Source organism: Humulus lupulus, chromosome 9 (genome assembly GCF_963169125.1).
Source record: "Humulus lupulus chromosome 9, drHumLupu1.1, whole genome shotgun sequence".
Lineage (NCBI taxonomy): Eukaryota > Viridiplantae > Streptophyta > Magnoliopsida > Rosales > Cannabaceae > Humulus > Humulus lupulus.
In genome coordinates, this window is record NC_084801.1 from 11,045,700 (window position 1) to 11,058,869 (window position 13,170).

The window sequence follows — 13,170 nt, forward strand, 5'->3', positions numbered from 1 at the left end:
ATTGAGCAATGAAGAAAAGAGAGGTGGTGTGTCGTATCCTAATTGGCTTCTAGAAGGGTTTCGACATATTTTATTAGATTGTCATCTAGCGTATATGGACCTCATAGGGTACCATCTCACATGGGAGAGAAGTAGGGGTACTGATGAGTGGGTGGAAGCAAGGTTAGATTGGACCCTAGTAACGGAGGGCTGGAGAGATATGTTTGCTTTTGCTCAGCTTCGTAATTTAGAAATCTCTTTTTCTGACCATTGTTGTAATGCCCCAAAACCCCTAATGAGGTTTAATGGTCGAACTAGTAGGTCAGGATGCATATTTGTGAACTATTTATAAGGCCACATTATAATGTGGATTTGTTCGAGCCATTCGACATGAGACGGTCTTTGAATACAAGTTATCGGTTTGGTCATAACTGGGTTGAATTCGGGGTCGGGGTGAGTCTCGGGGTGATTTGATGATTAGAGCATCACTGAAAATTAAAGGGCAATGGGATATGATTTTATTAGTATTTGAGAATAACGGGAATTGGAGGGCATTAATTATGATTAAAGAGATAAGCGGGAAATGAGAAGTTTGCCCTTGGGGGCTGTTAAGAGATGAATTAAGGATGGGGGTATTTTGGTCATTTGACCTAGGCTATATATAAGTTGAAGGTTGTGGAAGGTTAGCCAAAACAGAGCCTTGTCTTTCCTCCCTCACGATCATCATTTTCCCTTTTCTTTTCCTTTGAATCTTGAAGCAAGTTTGGGGATTCAAACTTGTAGATTGAAGCTTGAGGTCTTAGGCTAGTGTTCAGCCATTGAAGAGATTTCAATTCAAGCTTAAGGTAATGTTTTAGTTCAAGGTTATGGTTCCTTGCTCTGTTTTTATGTTAGTTTTGAGATTGGAGTTTTGATCGGTTTAAGGCTTAGGTTTTGTTGGTTATATGGTGGATAAGTTGTGGTAATAGTTGGTAGCTTTGCTTTGTGATATTAGGAGTGTTTTAATGAGGATTTGAAATGAGTTCGAAGGGGGAAAACAGGGGTTTTTGGCTGAGTTGCAGGTGGGGTCACGGCTTTGTTCTAGAGCACCGTAGCCCAACCTTGTTGAAGGGGAAGGGTGGAGCTGCAAGGTCGTTGGGCCGCGGCATGGTGAAGGAGGGCTACGACCCGTGTTGGGGATTAAAGGGTGGCCGCTTCTGTTTGAGGAGGCGAACCGTGGCATGGTGGTGTAGGGCTACTGCCCTTAGTGGCATTTTGGCCAAAATTAAGTTTTTGGCTTGGGGAATCAAACCTTAGGCCTCAGGATCGTTCCTACTACCCAGTTTAGTAGGATTCGATGTCCTGGAGGCTAGGTTTTGGTCTGGGAACCTTTTGTGATTCATTTTATTGATGGAATCCCATAATTGGTTATGACCAGGTGACCGTCAAGGAACTAAAAGGTTGATCGTTCTCAAGGGTCGTTCTTTTTCTAATTCTCGCTCGAACCAGAGGTAAGATGTAATGCCCCGGAATCCCCAATGCGGTTTAATGGCTGGATTAGTAGGCCGGGAGGGCCATAACTGTTTAATTATGCCATTAAATGATAATATGCATGTTTATGTGAATTATATTATAATATGATGTTATATGCATGCATGTGGGTCCACATTTGATTATTAGGGTGTTTTGATAGTTTGGCCCGTTGAGGGCATATTTGTGTATTTTGGTGCATAATGTGAGTTATGAATGAGATCCCATTATTATGGAGATATATTCGAGCTATTCGGCATGAGACAACCTTATATTTCAAATTAGCGGTTTTGTCATAACGGGGTCTTTTATTGGGATATTGAGTAATAAGAATGTTTATTTGATGATAAATTGGGAGTTTTGACTATAATGCCCCCGGGAGTGTTTTCGAGACCCCGAGCCCTAGGTTTTATTTGAGGTTACTTAAGCTTGAAGTAGCTTGTCAGATAGAATCGTACGTTAGAAAACTCAGGTTACTTAAGCTTGAAGTAGCTTGTCAGATAGAATCGTACGTTAGAAAACTCTTTCTCTCTTCCCGTTAGTTTATTTTACTGTTTGAGACATTTTTGAAGAAATTTCGAGTTCTAGGAGTCAGAATCAAGCGAGGATCGAGGCATAGCGATCCTAGGAAAGATTAGATGCTTCTTGACCGAAGGATTTGACGAGAAACAACCCAATCAAAGGTAATCTAAGTTTTATGTTTTGAGTTCTTAGAGTTTCTAAACTTCGAATTGGATTTTGTGAATCGTTGAGTTTTTGGTTCGTTTGAGCCTTAGGAATTGATGGTTTTGGATCATTGGGAAGTTTGGGAATTTTGATTTTTGGATTTTGAAGTGTTTAGGTATGTTTTTGGAGGGTTTGGGATGAAGGAGGTCGAGTTTTGGCTAGTTCTAGGTTGGGGGTCGCGGCCCTGTTCTTGGGCACCACGGCCCTAGCTCGAAGAAGTAGCTGGGGAGACTTTGGCCTTGCTGGGCGCCGCAGCCCTGGGTATGGGGCGCCGCGGCCCTTGCTCCTGGTGTGGCTGGGGGTCGCGACTCAAGGTGCTAGGGCCATAACTCTTGAGTGGTTTTGAGGCTGTTTGAGTGTTTTGGCCTCGAGAACTTGGTTTTAGGCCTCAGGATTATTCCTACTACCCGGATTAGTGGGGATTGATGTCCCGGAGGCTAGATCTTGGTTTGGGAACCCTTGTTGTTCATTTTATTGATGGTATCCTATATTTGGTTATGACTAGGTGACTGCTAAAGGACTAAAAGTCAGATCGTTCTTTTAGTCATTCTCGCTCGAATCAGAGGTAAGAAAACTGCACCCTGTGTATACGACATGCATGATTGTTGTTGAGGCATGTTGGTTGATAAATGTGGACATTGATTGCATATTAAATGCTTAGCAGAGCTTGCTTACTTTTGTATGGCACTGATTAGTTAGGGACGACACTGGTCACATATTACTGACCTAAGAGCCGGAAAAAGGCATAAGCGGCATGCACACAGGGCTGATTAAAGATTAGATCTAATCGATATCAGCGTTGAATGCCTCTAGGGACATTAATGTTGGACCGACCCTAAGGTCAATGAAACTTATAAGCGCTTGACTAGTCTAAGACTAGTTACTCAGAGCCAGGGCCTAAGGCCTAGGGGACTGCTTGTCACATGGCTAGGGAGCAGAATCCCATGGTTATGACTCTATGGTCATGAGGTAGGTTATGTTGGTGACTAGTCATCATGCACCTATCCTGTTTAAGCTAGTGAAAGGTTCACTTATTTATAAAGCCCCGGTGACCCTAACGTCATATGGCTAAAGAGAACGGAACCCACCTTAGTGACTTTTGCGACTGTCACTCATCCGTTTTGGACTGAAAGTCCTGAATAATGATTATGATCATTGTTGATACTATATTCATGCTATATTGTGTTTTCTTGCTGGGCTTTGGCTCATGGGTGCTATGTGGTGCCACTACAACATTTTAGAGTTTATATCACATTAAAAAAATTACACTTTTTGAAAAGTGTTATTATTGAAAAATTGGGTCAATATCTTAAAAATAATACCATTGGCTTTTGAATATTGGGCTGACAAATATAATAAGGCTAATTATAAAGCCTGTTCATACAAAAAAAAAAAACTCTTCTCTCTCTCTGAACGAAGTATCCTAGATCTTCTCCACTTGCTCTCCTCACCGACGGTGACTTCGCCGCCAATCTAATCGCCGGAAATTGGTGATGATAACCTTATTATCAAGCTCACGATTCATTTATACTAGTTCCAATCCCAAGTTCCCAATTCTTTTTGCCAAAACCTAAACCCATTTCCTTGTAAGCTTCGATCGATCGCTGAAAAATCTTCCAGTTCGATCGTTTTGTAAGTTTTTTGATTAGCAATGTGGTTTTTCAACTCTTCTTCTGTTTGGTTTTTGGAAAGTTTATTATATAAAAAGGACTGCCTTGGTTTATTAATTACGATTTATAGAAATTGGGGATTGATTTTGCTTTGAGTAAATTTATGGATTTTATTCAATTTTGCCTACATTTTCTGGGGAAACTATCGAATTGGTTTCAGTGATCACAGTGATGATCTGTGGATGGAGCTGTGTTAGTGTTGGTTTTGACTATGGTTTTGGTGGGATTGTTATCTATCTAGATCGCAGGAAGAAATAGCCAGGGAGGAGAAATAGCCAGGGAGGCAATAAAGCATGTATTAAGCGAAAGCGACTTTGGATTGAAGAAGGCGCTCATGCTCTGGCCTATATCGCTCTATCGAAGCCTCTAGTTTCTCAGGTTTTCTCTCTAACTTTGAAACCTGTTTGTTCTTGGCGTAACACGCATTTAGATACCAATATTGGATCATTAAGTCGCACACTCTACTGTTGCCTTGGTTTTGTTCTTGATCTGACTATGACTCATGATAATAAATCAGTCATTGCAGCTAGCAGCTCAAACAATTGGTATGTCTGGGATGGTAAACAGGCCTAGGCATTGGTAGACTGAGATAGAACTAAAGGAAAAGGAAACATGTCTTTGGGCAAGGGTATTGGGTCCTTCTTTAAAGTTTCAAGTGATTGATATTAATTTGCTTATATAATTTGGTAGTTTTGAAGAAGCCCATAGACTCCTAATCAACATGATTGATTCTGAAATTTTAGCTGATGTATGTACATATAGTATTGTAATTGATTCTCTTTGCAAAGTGGAGAAACTGAAAGAGTTATATGAACTGATGTTATCAAACGGGGTTTACCAGATTCACTTTGATCAAAGGCTATATGAAGGTTGATAAAACACAAGTGTTAGTAGTGAGTTCTCATCATATAGTTTATGTTCCGTAACTAGCATTGTACAAATTAGGGAATAAGTGGCTGCATTACCCAGATTGATTGTGTTGTGTGTACCAAGACATGAGAACCAAGTACAGCAAAGGATAGCATATATACTTCAATCAGAAAGGTACTTCAGTAAGTTGTAATTAACTTAAATCATCCAATTATCTTTGCTTTGCTTTGCAGCATCAATAAGCTTTTAATTCCTAGTAGTTTGAAATTATTTGCAATGCTTTAATTATTCAAGAGCACAAACCTCTGTTTTGCACCTTCTTTCACCGATTCTTGATATATATATATATATATATAGTATTTTACTTTCTGTCTCTCTGTTTTCTCTCTCTCTCTATATATATATATATTCATACATATATAAACTCATATTTGGTTGATCGAATTAATGGCACTAAGTTTCATGTGGCCATAACAAAGATAAATCATTTTTATCTTATTTCTTTTTCTTTGATTATTCTAGGAGTCTGGAACCATAAAAGTATTCAGTTCTGAGAACTAAGCCTGCAAACCTTATTTGATCCTACATTACTTGAAATTATTAAATTCCTATTTTGAAAATTTATTTCTGCGAACAGTTTCTGATTAAAATTTCCATATCTTATGACCATGACTATTTTTTTCCCATTAACAGGTCCTATTTTTGATGTATCATTACTTTGCTGCAACTGAGATATATAATGTGATCCGTGTCTTTATTGCTGCATATGTTTGGATGATTGGATTTGGCAACTTTTCCTACTATTACATCAGAAAAGATTTTAGTCTTGCACGTTTTACTCAGGTGATTTTTTTTTTATTTCATTTCCATTTAATGTGTCATATGTATTTTCTAACAATAGATTTTTTATCGCCAAAAATGAAAAAATAGACTAAAACTAAAGTAATTTCATATCTTTCCTTATTCTACACCATGCAGGGTATACCGATCCTACAAAGCCAGATCTCTCTCGGCTGCATGAGTGGCATTTCAGATCTGGACTTGATCGTTATATATGGATCATTGGAATGATATATGCATATTGTCATCCAAATGTAAATCATTGAATGTTCATGCTCGCCTGTCTAATAATTATTTTTCCTTTTGGTTTCTTTAGCTGAACAATATTGTTTTATCTTAGGTTGAGAAGTGGATGGAAAAATTGGAGGAAACAGAAACCAAGAAGAGAGTTTCAATCAAAGGGATTGTAGTTGTTGTTTCCGTATTTGTGAGTAGCATTTATGTGACAACAATTTTAGTATCATGAGCTTATATAATGCCAGTGATGATTTTTATGGCTCTTTTATATATATATATATATATATATATATTCTTCTCACTTCATTCATGATCCTTTGTGTAGGTTGGTTATTTATGGTTCGAGTACATTTACAAGCTCGACAAGGTTTCATATAACAAGTTCCATCCCTACACCTCATGGATCCCTATAACGTGCGTGTTATACATGAGTAATAATATGGATAATATTATGATGACATAAATCATTTGCATAGATTCACAGGACACTTCTTTCTGTCTTTAATTTCTCTTCTTTTTTTTTACCAGGGTTATATAAGTTTGCGGAACTTCACCCAGCAATTCTGAAATTTCTCCATATAAATTGTCTAACCCTTAAAAAGGCTCAAACATCAGGATCATTTATTCTTCTAATTTTTTTAACGTTATACTTTTGACAATTTATATGTAGATGGCTTGGAAAGGTTACTCTTGAAACCTACATTTCTCAGTTCCACATCTGGTTGAGGTTTGTGCTCTTGATCCTTTTGTTTTGTTTGCAATGCTTTTAATGTAAATTCTCACACTAACACAAGTTTGTACTATACAAATGCTAGTAATTTACTTATGTAAATTTAGGATTTATTGAAAAATAGCTGTTATGCTACTGAACCTTACATTTTAAAAAAAAAAAATTATATCCTAAACTTTTTTTACTTGAGACATGTTAATTAGACTTGTTGTGACCTGGTTTATTGGTTTTAAGTTTGTGTTCTAAATTTGGTCAGGTACTTCCTACTATATAAAGTTTCTTCGGAGTATACCACATGATCCAGTGATGACAGATTCGAGTTCGACTACAAAATTTTAGAAGTGTTTTTTTTTATTTTTTATTTTGTGGTGTACTACTTTTATATATTAGCTTAACTTTTTAGTTAATATTTTAGAAATGTTTTGTATTGCACTTAATTACTAATTACTAATGTAATGATATTAATATTTAGTGAATATTTGTTTTTGTAATATATTTGATCAAAATATATACATAATAAAATTTATTAAAATATTATATAAATAAATATAATAATTTGTTTTAAAATATATGACAATAATAAATGCTATTACATTTATAATATAACAAAAAGAAATTGTTATAAATTCATCATTTATAACATATTATAGTGCTTAGTTTAGATAATTACAACTATAACCAAACGTTATCATTAATATAATATAACAAGCACGAAATGTTATAAAAAATCTATAATAACATTTTTTATAACTCTTAAATAATGTTATGAAATAGGCATAATTAGTTGCTCTTGACATCATATTTATAAGCTTGATAAATAGATATTATATGTATATTATAACAAAGAAAAAATGTTATATAATAGTTAATTATAACACAATTGATAACACTTGAAAATTATTATAAAAATGTTTGGACTTTTAATAACACGGCCTATGTTAACATTTGATAAAGTGTTATAAACTGTTTTTTATAGCACTTTTTCAGAGTTATTCTAAATGTTTTTTCTTGTAGTGTGCAGGTAAAAGGAAGGAAAAGCTCACCCAGCCTTGAGTGGAGAGCTTAGGTGATGTTGTGTACATATGCAGCCGCTTGACCACCACGGCCAAGGAGTTCTCAGAGGAACTAGGGGGTTTACCCTATTTTTGTCACTTAGGTCGGCGAGTTTGTAAATTTGAAACAGTAATGACCAGTTTGAGTTGTAAATAACTTGTAAACGTTTTGATGGGCCCATGAACAGTTTTATGTTCTAAATAAAATATATCCTTTCCTTTTGATTGGTTTTCCACCTTAGCCTGTTAATAACACTTATAAGCACGTTTTTAACCAAAGAACTCGGGTAGCGAGTTAAATTTCTGGTTCACCGTTCACCGTAACTGTTCTGGGGTAACCAGGGCGTTACATAAGAAAACTGCACCCCATACGTAACATGCATGGTTATTCATGAGGCATGTTGAATGTTTAAATGTGGACGTTGATTGTATATCAAATGCTTAGCAATTATTGCTTACTTGTGAATGGCACTGACTTATTAGTCAGAATCGGTAATGGTGTCAGAACTGACTGTGAAGTTGTGACTTACTAGTCAAGTTCAACAGTAGTACTAAGCACTGGTCGTATGTTATTGACCTATGAGTTAGGAACGGCATAAGCGTCATGAACGCAGAGCCAAAAATATTAGATCTAATCGACATCAGCATTGAATGACTCATCATGAGCATTAATGTCAGACTGACCCCAAGTTTGATGAAAACTAAAAGCGCTTGCCTAGTTGCATGGCTAGTCACTCAGAGTCAGAGCCAGAAGGCCTAGGTGACTCCATTGTCACATGGCTAAGGGTACGGAACCCACGCTAGTGATTCCATGATCACTTATTTGGTTTACATCAGTGACTTGCTCATCAGTCACTCACCTGGTTTAAGCTAGTGACTCGATCACTCATTTGTAAAGGGTGCAGAACCCACATTAGTGACTTTTACAACTGTCACTCATCTATTTAGGGCTATAAGTCCTAGATGATTATCATGATCATCATTTGATATTGTATACATGCAGTAATGAGTTCTCTTGCTGGGATTTGGCTCATGGGTGCTATGTGGTGCAGGTAAAGGGAAAGAAAAGCTCATCCAGCCGTGAGTGGAGAGCTTAGGTGGCGATGTGTACATATGCGGCCGCTTGACCACTACGGCTAAGGAGTTCTTGGAGGAACTAGGGGGTTAACCCTTTTTTTGCCGCTTAGGTCGACGTGTTGTAAATTTTACACTGTAATGACCATTTTGGATTGTAAATAACTTGTAAACGTCTTTTTATGGGCCCATAAACAGTTTTATATTTTAAATAAAATATATCATTTCATTTTTTATTGGTTTTTCACCTTAACCTATTAATAACACCTAGATGCACGTTTATAACCAAAGAACTCGATTAGCAAGTTAAGCACGGTTCAAAGTTCACAGTAACGGTCTTGGAGTAACCAGGACGTTACAATTGTCCCTTGTTCTTGGACCTAAAATTCCCTACTGATCTGCTCCCTCTTAAACGTTTTAGATTTGAAAACACATGGCTTCGTGAGCCTATGTGTTATCAAATTATTCAAGAGGAGTGGGAGGTGCACATGGGTCTTGATTTACAGAGCAAAATTAAGCTTTGTAGTGAGAAGCTTTCTATTAGGGGTAGAGAATATACAGGCAACTTTAAGCAAAGAATAAATCAGTGTAAAAAGGAGGTAAAAAGACTCAAACAAAGAAGGGATGTAGCGTCTGTGAATGAGTATAAGGCATAACAGGAGAAACTTTTGAGGTGCTAACGCAGAGGAAAGTCTTTTGGTGTCAAAGGTCAAAACAACTTTGACTTCAAGACGGGGATCACAATAATAAGCTTTTGCATGCCACTGATAATGCAAGAAAGAAAAATAATCAAGTACAGAGGTTGAGGAGGAGTGACAGAACTTGAGTTGATTGGGAGAATGGATTATCTGAGGTTATGGTGGGGTACTTTAATGAATTGTTCAAAGCATATAATACAGAGTGTGAAGAAGTACTTGGCATAGATACCCCTTCTATTACTGATGGTCAAAACGTTGAATTATTGAAACCTATTTCGATGAGGAGGTAAAGGAGGCAGTGTTTCAAAATAAATCACCAGGTCCTGATGGTATGAGTCTGGGTTTCTACCAGAAGTATTGGAGCATAGTAGGTGGAGATGTGCGTCAGTTGGTGAGAAGTTTCTTTGAGGGAGGAACGCTTCCTACGAGTCTGAGTGAAATAATTGTTGTGTTAATTACTGCAACTATGCATGTTCTTTGTAATCACGTCAACAAACCATTCGAAAAAAAAAACAAAAATAATACATTTTCAATATTTTCTACAGTTCGAGGGCATTTTCGCCACACAAAAAAATTTAGAGACAAAACTCTACAAAGGGTCATACGTTCAGGGGAAAATGCTATTTTTCAAGCTTAATATATAATGATTTCAATCTACTTAATATATACTGATTTGAGATTCAAACATATAGAAATTTAGGTCAAATGATATGTGTATAAATAAGAGAGAATATGTTAAATCGAGAGAGACATGACATGATTTGTTAAATAGGGTTTAGTAATTAGGGTAAAGGAAGACCCACAATGAAAGTTTCTCTTCTTTTAAAATTCCATTCTCTAGCTTCTTTCCCTATCTTTAGGGGACAAGGAGACTTGGGTTGATAAAGCCCCTTAACAAATCTTCCAACCTAGAGCTTGGAAAAAGATCAAATGATAATATGATATTATTGTGCAAAGGAATAGTCTAAGGTATAATTAGCACGTTTTATGTTTGATTAGTTGGGAAAGAGACAGGAAATTACAGTCCATGTGCCAAGGAATCAATATCAAAGAAAAAAAAAAGAACCAAACTTTTTAAATTCAAACGCGGTGCACTGAAGAGTGAAGAAGGCAGCTGGGTTGGAGAAGACTAGCTACTACTGTCCTTGACTTGTGGTCTTTCCTCATGTAAGCTCGACCCTTCTCCTATAAAAGGGACTATATTAAACATGGCCCTTCTCACCAAATTAATAATTATATTCAAGATGCAGATGATGATGAGTATTATATTAGTGGTGATTGGCTTAGCAAACACAATGGAAATGGGAGTCAAATCCTTGCCTCATGGCTGCCCTGAAAGCAGTAGATGCGGTCATCTAAATGTTCCATATCCTTTTAGCACAGACGAAGATTGTGCTCTTGAAACAGATTTCTTTATCGATTGTTGGGGACATGGTTCCGAATCCGAGAACCCCACACCACTACTCATGAGAAGTCATACTGTCACTAACATATCCCTCCTCTCCTTGATGCTGAAATGGAGATCTTGAGGTATGTAGCCAGTGAGTGCTATGACAATACTGGCTAGCAAACAGATAGTGATAATAGTCCCTTACTCTTCTACGGCGGCTCCTTCAGTGTCTCCCACACCAAAAACAAGTTCCTTGTCATCGGTTGCGACACATATGCAACTTTCACCGGCAATCGGGGCGGGACCAATTACACCACCGGACCGGCTGCATATCCTTGTGTCAAGAGAGTGACTTGGACAGATTCGGTAATGAGACTTGTTCCGGAATTGGATGTTGTGAAATCTCTATTCCAAAGGGGTTCAAGAATATGTATCAAAGTTCAACCCTTGCAGCAACGCCTTCGTTTTCAGAGATGACAAGTTCAAGTTCAACAACATAATGATCACAAGAAGACTCTTCGATCACGTTAAGAGATTTCCCATGATTATCAACCGGTCAATTGGGAACGTGTCCTGCCAGGAAGCCCAAAAATTGGACAATTACTCGTGCAAGGCTGCTAATAGCAAGTGCGTCGATTCTGCTACCGGACTTGGTTACACTTGCCGGTGTTCTCAGGGTTATGAAGGGAAACCTTATCTTCCAAATGCTTGTCACGGTATGTACGTACGTAATACTATTTTTAATCATCTTTATACAAGAGTTTTTTATATGATTTTTAGCTCAAAAAAATCCTATTTTAATTTGTTTGATTATTTATTTTAATTATGATTTCTTATGAAAAAATTATGTAAGCCTTCTTTATGATTAGGGTGTGTTTCTAAACTTAGAAAAATAAGCCATCTTTATTATTTTCTAAGTGTTTTTCTAATTATCCTATATGTCTTAATTCTCAGGCTCGAAACTCATCGTTGTTCCAAAGTTAACCATATTGAGGGAGGGCTGGGATCAGTAAAATCGTTCCCACTACTATGGCCCCCTAAACTCTCAATATAGAATCTGGTCCATTGATTTGTATCCACCCTCACCGGACTTGGTCATTATTTATTATGATTGTAAAAAAAAATCAAACTCATACATGTCATTCAAAAATAACAACGATATTTATTTGGAAAAAAAAGTTTTCACTATGTACTATCATAAATGCAAAGATAATAAATAAAATAAATAACGAAAAATAAACTAATTTACAAATATTCTTAACTGAAACATAAGAGCTAAAACGTTAACTAAACACATAATCATAACAACTATAACATAAACAGCTTACATTGGTGGTTAGATTCGGAGCTTGAGCGTGTGTATCAAGGAGAACTTCATGTAAATGGATCGTTTCTCTGATACCAACTAGAATGATCCAACTATTTCTAAGACCTTGGACCATTAGATCTACTATACATAGCTACTATTTTGGGAAAGATACATAAGAAATAATATAACTTTATTAAATCTCAAAATATTGTATCAAATACATAATAATAGAAAATATGGCATGGGTACCCATTGTTTAAAACATAAAACATAATTTTAAACTAAAGAAAATTATTTTCAAAACTAAATGCGGAAAAACATGATTTAAAAGACTAAAAATAAATAACTTCATCCTCGATCGACACGCAGTCCACACATTCCATCCATCCTCAACACACAAGCCAAGCTACCAAGAATCTTTCCGCCTCTGTATCTAGTTTCTTGCATCACACTAAAAAAAATAAAGGAATGAGCCTAATGTCTAGCAAGGAAAAACTACTAACACCATAAACATACACATAAAATCATATCATAACATATACTAAAAACATATTATAACATATACTATAAATATATTATAACATATTCCATATAAGACTATACTAATAATGGCCATTATGACATGTGATAAACCATCTACGTCCCCTATCTAATATTTGAGGTAGGTTAGATTACATGTAGTGTATGATAACCCATCTACATCCCCTGTCTAATAGTTGAGGTAGGGTAAATCATAACATAACATATTAAAACATAAACTTATCATAACATATTATACATAACATAATATAAAAGCATAACATATCATTCAAACATACAAGATCTAGCCTATTTTCCTTACCAAAACCGGGATATGAGAACAAATGTGGGACTTGGAACACTCCTAAACCAATAATATGAATAGTGAGTATTTCTTAAAAGAAAGAGATGAAAAGACTAGAACTAAACCACCAAGAGAAAACTTACCGAAAAGACACCTTAAGTTCAAAGAACTTAAAAACCTAACCACAAAAACCATAACAAAAGTTAGAACCTGAATGAAAACTAAAGAAACTAAGGAATCAAACAGGATTGAACTTAAGAATA

General features: G+C 36.2%; 1 long non-coding RNA gene across 3 annotated transcripts; it reads left to right on the forward strand.

The window, feature by feature from the left end:
- Positions 1–3,583: 3,583 nt before the first annotated feature.
- LOC133801626 (uncharacterized) lies at positions 3,584–7,037 on the forward strand. Of its 3 annotated transcripts, none has more exons than XR_009876902.1 (8): positions 3,584–3,846; positions 4,126–4,262; positions 4,402–4,928; positions 5,448–5,597; positions 5,733–5,848; positions 5,935–6,021; positions 6,157–6,558; positions 6,818–7,037. It is a non-coding gene; the product is annotated as an uncharacterized LOC133801626 (long non-coding RNA). The 3 variants fall into 3 exon arrangements; XR_009876903.1 differs by having other exon boundaries at positions 4,726–4,928; XR_009876901.1 differs by having other exon boundaries at positions 4,126–4,928.
- The last annotated feature ends 6,133 nt before the right edge of the window (positions 7,038–13,170 follow it).